The sequence below is a fragment of the Arachis hypogaea genome, chromosome 14 (assembly GCF_003086295.3).
Source record: "Arachis hypogaea cultivar Tifrunner chromosome 14, arahy.Tifrunner.gnm2.J5K5, whole genome shotgun sequence".
Classification (NCBI taxonomy): domain Eukaryota; kingdom Viridiplantae; phylum Streptophyta; class Magnoliopsida; order Fabales; family Fabaceae; genus Arachis; species Arachis hypogaea.
The window spans coordinates 126,862,683-126,870,917 of NC_092049.1; the positions used below are offsets into that span (position 1 = coordinate 126,862,683).

The 8,235-nt window shown below is 37.2% G+C and overlaps 1 long non-coding RNA gene across 2 annotated transcripts; it reads right to left on the reverse strand.

Annotated features, from left to right (window-relative positions):
- Positions 1–1,117: 1,117 nt before the first annotated feature.
- LOC140178352 (uncharacterized) lies at positions 1,118–6,117 on the reverse strand. Of its 2 annotated transcripts, none has more exons than XR_011871259.1 (4): positions 5,482–6,117; positions 5,284–5,383; positions 5,057–5,171; positions 1,118–1,423 (listed from the first exon to the last, which is right to left on the reverse strand). It is a non-coding gene; the product is annotated as an uncharacterized lncRNA (long non-coding RNA). The 2 variants fall into 2 exon arrangements; XR_011871260.1 differs by lacking the exon at positions 1,118–1,423 and adding an exon at positions 1,430–3,646.
- Positions 6,118–8,235: the final 2,118 nt, after the last annotated feature.

Genomic DNA, 8,235 nt, shown 5'->3' on the forward strand with positions numbered 1-8,235 from the left:
CCTTCTTTTTTATTGGAATTTCTTCTCCTCCTTCCTTTTTCTCTTTCTCCTCCATCACCAGTTATCTCGTTGTTGAAGATAACGAATAATTCAAGTTCAAATTGTCAATTGAACCAAAATAAAATTGATTATTGTTCTGAATCCAATCAAGTGGTTGAGGTGTGGTTCGATTCTATTTAATTTTTTCGTTAGTAGTTTATGATTTTGTAGGTGAATAATGTTTCATCATTGATGGTTTAAATTGAATGTATGTAAAACTTCTGCATTAAAAAAATATTTTTCTCTATTTGCAGCAAATTTGGGTGTAACATGTATTTGAGTTTATTGTTTAAGAATTTTCGGTGTATGTGTACTGATAAGTTCTGCATAATTCAAAACTCTTATTCTCCCTCCTCCTCATCTTCTGTTGCTTCTTCTTCTTTTTCATCATCATCATCTTCTTTTTTTCTTATTCATATTTTTTTCTTGTTTTATCTTCTCAAATTTTTTCTTGTTTTACTCTTTTAACAAGAATAAAAACAAAAAAATTAAATAAAGAAGAATAAAAAACACATAATGCTACAAAATTACTTCGAAGAGGATGAACTTACATTCATTCAACTAAAAGAAAGAAAGAAATAAGAAGAAGAAGAGAAAAATATAGCATTAGAAGAAATATTTTTCTGTATTTGCAGCAAATTTGGGTGTAACACGAAGATATTTGGTTATAACACAAAGATATTCGAGTGTATTATTTATATTAAGAATTTTCGGTGTATGTGTGCTGATAAGTTCTGCATAATTCAAAACTCTTCCTCTTCCTCCTCCTCATCTTCTGCTGCTGCTTCTTCTTCTTTTTTCATCATCATCACCATTTTTTCTTTTTTTTATTCATCTTTTTCTTTTTTTTTATGCAACACCCTAATATTTAAATCCTTATACTCGAGTCATAAGTCAATGATAATAAGGAGGTACGACTCTCAAGGGGGTTTTTAATATGTAGTTATAAGTAAAATTGAAAGGAGTATTAATCGAGAAGCTTGAAAAGAGTAAAAATAAAATCGCGAAGATGTATCACTCATGCATCGACAACTAAAAGATAAAGCGTGAAGTCGAAAGCGATATACAGATAAAGGCATTAAGGAGAATAACAGAAGGACAATATATAGATATATAACATAAGTAAATAACCACTAGCCGCGACCCCCAAAGTTTAGGCTGGCTAGGGTACAGTATAACAGTAGTTGACAACAGTATCTCCTAATCTCTCCCAAAAGAAACATAAAAACCTCTATAGGCAAGTTTTCAAAAGAGTTTAATACATAATATAGCTTTTTCAAATAAAAGTGGAGAGATTCTAAGAAAAATATAAAGTAGAGAATATAAAGATCTTCGCCGTCTCTCAATTGAACCACAGCTCACTTCTGAGCACCTGTACCTGTATCTGAAAAATAAGAGATATATACGGAATGAGAACCCCTGACCCATGGGTTCCCAATACGATAAAAGTGCTAAATAAATACAATACATTGTAATAAAAACTCACTAAACATCCTGAACTTCCTTACACTATATTCATCCTATGTTCTCGCTAATCCATAAATAGGAAACTGTCATAAGGGGAATGCTAAATCTGATTCATATTCCTCATGCTTCCCAACTTTCTAACTCTCCGACAATTCACAATCAGGAATATAAACAAAACTATCCCCAACTATTCTGTCTCATCAATTTTATATCATTATTTCATATCCTCACCTGGAGCAAGTGAGATCACCTCACTTCGTCTATCCAGTGAGCTCAAATTATCTCATTTTCTACCTGGAGCAAGTGAAAACACTTCACTACGTCTATCCAGGGAACTCAAATTATCTCATTCTCTACCTGAAGCAAGTGAAATCACTTCACTGCGTCTACCCAGGGAATTCAAATTACCTCATTCAATAATCATCATCATTATTCAATTACATCATCATCTCATCTCATCAAGAACAGCCCTCAGCGTCAACCGACACCAGCATGAGAGACCTCTCAGTTGTACAAACACAAGCAATACAGGCAAATAATACACAATAAGGTACAAGTAAAACAAATAGAACATAATCAGGTAACATAGCATATATGATATAGCAATCCAAAATAAATAGGCAAACCCAAACAATTCAAACATATGCAAATGATGTATGCATGCCCTATGGCTGATGAGTCTCACCTGTCGGTTATAAAGCCAACCCGACAAGTCCTGGTAGCTAACCATTAGACTGTCCCTCTGTCGTGCATCCCCAACTCGAGTTATTCACAATCATAATCATAATCACACAACACCCACACTGGTGTTTATCTATGGGGGCGAGCTCATCCGAAACTTTCACAGTGTCCGGCCACACTTACTACATAGGGTCAACAGAATCTTGGATCTCATCCTGGAGTAAGTGGAGCCAACCCACTGCATCTATCCAAAGAAATCCGAAACTCAGATAATTTTACAAATCTCAAATAAACCTCGACTGGGAGCAAGTGGGGGCTAACCACTGCATCTACCCTAGGAGTTGCAAACCAAACCTGGAGCAAGTGGAATCAATGCCACTGCATCTATCCAGGCAGGTATATCTCACCACATCCCGGAGCAAGTGGATCAATGCCACTGCATCTACCCAGGCAGGTGTTTAAAAGCTTAACCTGGAGCGAGTGGAATTACCACTACTGCTGCTACTACCCAGGCGTCACAATCTCTGACCTGGAGCAAGTGGAACGAACCACAACCCTTGCTACTAGCCAGGCATCTCAAACATACATTCATTCAAAACTCCATAATTAAACTCATTTATTGAAATCCTCCTTCCCCATCTCATACCCGGAGCAAGTGGACAACGCTATTGCCTACTACCCGGGGTCACATATCACATTTAACATTTTCCATCATTATTCATTTACCACATTTAATCATTAATCATATACATATACATACTCAGCCATAATTCAATTCTTATCACAGCCATCCGGCTCATACTATACACAACACTTCCACTATCATCCTCAGCAACTCATACAATCATCATCACTCATCATTCATTATTGATTCTCACTTTACTTCATCCACAAGTTACCACATGCCCTAGCTTCTTTTCATTACTAGGCATATTATAAAAATTTGGGACTTAAAGGATGAAAATGAAGGCTTAGAAGTCTGAAATTCGGCTTTAAGAACTCAACAATCAATTTTTGCTAGAAACAGGGTCACGGGTGCGCGTTGCCTATGCGCACGCATGGAAGGCAGAAAAGTAGAGTGACGTGTAACACTCTCGCTATCAGAAGTCACGCTTCCGGCTGCGCTACTCTGATAGCAAGAAATATTACGACTACTTTACATACTAAATAATAAAATAGGATCCTGTGACTCGACATTGTATCGCTGAATTCTTTGAAAACCAGAAATAAATACTTTATCTTAAGAAAAATACAAGCAGGCATAGATTCATATACAAGACTCCTTACATAATGACTCAATATATTATACATATAAAACATACAATTCCTATCCCTCTTACAAACCTGTAATAACAATGACGAGGGAAGAAAATAATCTAATTAATACAGCAACATATATAAACCAAACGCAGTATAACTCTCTATAATGCTTCCTCATTTGGTTCCTGAAAAGGTAAAGCTGTAGAGGGGTGAGAACCTAACCACACGGTCTCACCATGGAATTTTCAAAGTTGTCATAAAAAGATATTTAATAAGAAAACTGTTCTCAAGCTCAGTGATTATCAATGCCTTATGAATCTTTTCAAAACCAATAAGAAATCGTTCAAAACCTTTTCAAAGGAACAATATTTAATCTTTTAGAAATCCGAAACCTTTTCTTTCTTATAAGAAAAATCTCAATCAGAAACCAACCACGCAATCAAACAACACCATCATTAATTCAGCATCAAAGTTCATTCTCAAATGTAGTACACCAGGACAAACACAGGCAAGGCAGACAAGGAAAGCACAAGTAGGTAGCGGTTACAGCAAATAGTTCAAGTAGCAGTTAAGGACAGTTTAGCAATTAGGCAAACCAAAACAAGTTCAAACCCAAACAAAGCATACAAATGCATATGATGCATGCCTGTCCTATGGCTGATGAGGCTCATCTGTCGGTTATCCAGCCAACCTGACAAGTCTGAATTGTCCTTAGACTGTCCCCCGACGTGCATCCCCAAGAGTCTATGCATAGTTTTTCTCAAATAATCAATATTGCTCAATGGGGGTAACATTCCCCGGAATTTATATAGTGCCCGGTCACACTTACGTCATAGGGTCAACAGAGTATCAAGTTTTCAACCTGGTACACGTGGTGGCAAGCCACGACACTTAATCCAGGGAACCTCGTATCTCAGATATATCAAATTCATAAGCCATATCAATAATTCAAATATCATATCTCAACATTCTCAACATCATAATCATTCATCAATCCAAATCTCATTTTCAAATTCATTCAAAAACCATATTTCAGAGAAAATTCTCAATCATCCTTCTTTCCATTCCGTTCACTAACAATTCTCAATTCAAAACATAACTCTTTCTTTGATAAATGAGGTAGTTTTAAATCATATAATACTTAAAACCTTTTTAAAATAACTACTTTCAATGAAACTTCTAATTTTATAAAATTTCGGCAGCATCTCCTCTAAAACTCGGATACTGCCACCCTTTTCGGGTCCCATCCAAACATTTCTCAAACCATTTCCAAATCTCAATCACTTTCCAAAATTCAACCAATTCCAGTATCAAATTATTTTCAAACCAGACCAATTCCAATCATTTATAAAATGAGACTGAATCAAAATCAAACCGCTTTAACTTCAAACCAAGAAAAACCACTTTTCCTAATAATCAAGTAAATAACTTTTCAAATCCACTTCTTATCAACAACCGTACTTCACTCAAGCAATCAAGCACCCAATAATCCAGTCCAACAAACCATCACATCCACAAGACAAATATAATCACAGAAATATATCTTTTTGCATTAATATATATTTATCACAACTCTGTAATGTAAAATAGACTTTAAGAAAAACCCTACCTCAATTATTCACAATCCGCATAATTAAACGCGTTGAATCGCTTTTTCCCCTGGCTCATCATAGCGGCAGCCTCAACCACGGCTCCAAACCACTTTTGCAGCAACCATAGTTACTCTAATCGCAACAAGAAATAACCGAAACTCAATCAAATAGCAAATAGCATTGCAAAACCCCAGCCACATAACAGAATAGCGACTAAAAGAATTTCGAAGCAAGAACGACTTACGGTACCAACAAGGAACTAAAGTACAGCGCAGCCGCAGCTTCAGCGGTTAACTCCGGCAAGCCTCAACGGCAGTGGCTTCAGCCCACAATGGAAAAACTCACTACAACATTATCAAACATATACGACTCAAGCGACGACCCTTACGGTAACAAATTTTGATGGATAAGGAAGATAAACCAGAACAGGGCTAGAGCTTACCAAGAAAACAGAAGCTTCAATGGCGGTTTCCGACGGCAACAGCGGCGGAGATGGCTCGACGGCGACGAAGGTGGCTTCCTTCCCTTCCATCCCGTTCTGGTCACGTTTCCCTCTTCTCCTCTGGTCAGATCTGCGTCGACGGCGACGGCAACGACGCGAGCTCCACAGACGGCGACACCTCCTTCTTCTCGCGCGGCTCTCTCCCTCGGTTCTGAGCTTCTTTGCGATGGTGACGAACGACGTGGTGTGTGGCGGCGCTGGCTTCATGGCGAGAAGGACGGCGGCGACGGGCTTCACAGCAGAGATGACGATGACGACCGGAACCCGCGAAGACGACGACAGGCACGGCACAGCAGTGGTTCGCGAGGCATGGTGCAGCGGCGGCGAGCTTCATCCGCGGCAAGGAATGATAGAACGACGTTGTTCTTCTTCTCCTCGGGTTCCCTCCTTCGCGTCGGTGCTAATCAGCGATGGCGGCGAACAGCTCGGGCCACCAGCGCTGGCCGTCTCCCTCTCCTCTCTTCTCTGACTCTGTTTCTCCCTCTCTCCCTCAACATTTTTTTTTCTTTTCTTTCCTTTTTCTTTTTTCTGATATGTTTAGTTAATGAAAGAAAACAATTGTGGCGGCTATGGTTCATTTGGAATAAAGGAAAAATGTGTGTTAATTAAGGTTAGGGTTTGTATATGGAATTGGGGATTTTAGGTTTGATTTGAGTAAAATAATTTTAATAAAATTGGAGCATAAAGTATTAATTTTTGAAAAACTAATTTAATCTCTAATGTTACTTTAAAATATTATTTGTGGTATAAAAACACTAATTAATTCTCAATAAATTACTCTAATTGAAAATTCATAGTAATATAATTAATTTTTTTTCTTTATCTTTAACTAATGTATTAAATGATATAAATTAAATTATCTAAAATCAAATCATATAAAATTCTTATTATTTCATAACTAGCAATCTTATAATTTAAATATAGAAAATAATTCAATAATTATAAAATTAGCTAAAATTCTAATTAATTATCAAAACCTGATTTAATTTTTTTGATTTAATTAACTTTAATAAAATAATTTCTGAGAATAAAATTTCTAATGAACAAATGAATTAAAATTAATTCATAATAAGATTTATTTGAAAATTCTGGGTCTTACATGACGCGTGAGTGTCGCCCATGCGCACGCATGGAAATCAGAGAGGTAGTATGATGCGTGCGCATTAGTCACGCGTACGCGTGGGTACATTTTGTGCTCCTCGCACAAAACTGGCACAGTACCAGCGTAACTCTCTGGATTTTCTACTAGGGCACCTGCATCAATACGGCGACGCGTACGCGTCGGCCAGGCGCACGTGTGAGAGAGTAAAAATCGTGAGTGACGTGCACGCGTTGGCCATGCGTGCGCGTCGGGCATGCGTGCACGTCGAAGTATGTTTTACCAAAAATTTTACTAAGTTTAAAAAGCTGCAGGATCACATTTTCAAACCCCAAACTTCCGACGGGCATAAATTTTCGTTTCAAATCATTTTCCACCCGTTCTTTGAACGGCATAAACATCTCGGATCCAATTTTATTTCTAAACAAGTTTGATACAAATCGGGGATCCAGAGATCGAGTTTTTCTATGTCAAAGTAGGCCAAAATCACAACTTTCATAAAAACCAACAAAACCAAATTTTCAACACAAACCAATTTCAAACCTTTTCAAAACCAACCAAAACTTACCAAATCAACCTCAAACCTGTAGAACTCATATTTTCAACATTCTCATTAAATTCACAATCCACCAATCCACCATTTTGACCAATCTCAATCAAATAACTCAATTTCAATCAAAATACCATATAATATATTTCATTCCACATCTTAAGTTCCAACAATACCAATTCCATCAACCCCAATACATATAAATCCATGTTATCATATACAACTCACGTGCATTATCAACAAAGACATCAATTCCTCCCTCAAAACCAATAACCACATAATCCATACAATCCCTTGTAACCAAATAACAACAATCACAATTCCCTTCAATCTCATACGATATCACACAATACACACATCACTTACCTTCTTTACCTCTTTGCGGCCTCTGGCCCAAGATTCACGGCCTCCGGCCCAAATTCACAATTTAAATGCGTATTCCACAAACTAATATTCATTATCCAATTTATCAATTTCTCAACACACCAAACATACAATTCACACATTTCTCAACCCAATCATTAATTTACATTGCATATCGACTATACATTTTAGTACCAACCACTTACACAATCCAAACTTAATCCTAGGGGCATCTAACCTAAGAATTCTCATCACACCACACGGTACTTAAATGAAACTTAAACCGTACCTCTGGTAGCCAAAATAATTGAGCTTCTTCTTGGAAGTCTCCATCAACCCTTAGCTCCAAGCCTCACCAAAGCTCCAAAAGCAACACCAACCTCCCAATTGTGCACCAAAATCAACCAATACTCTAACATAACCAATTTCACACTTACAATCAACCTAGGGATCATGAAAATGATAGATCACAAGGGTTTGAGCACTTCTTACCTTAGTCCATATGAAATAAGGACATAGCTCACTTAGAATCCATGTTAGAGTATCCCTAAACAACCAAAATCACAAGATTTTAACACTAACTACTCAAAAACGCATAACAGTGGGGAATTTCGAAAACTGGGCAGAGATAAATGAAATACTCACCACAATAACTAGATAAAATCGAAGAAGATGAAAAAAG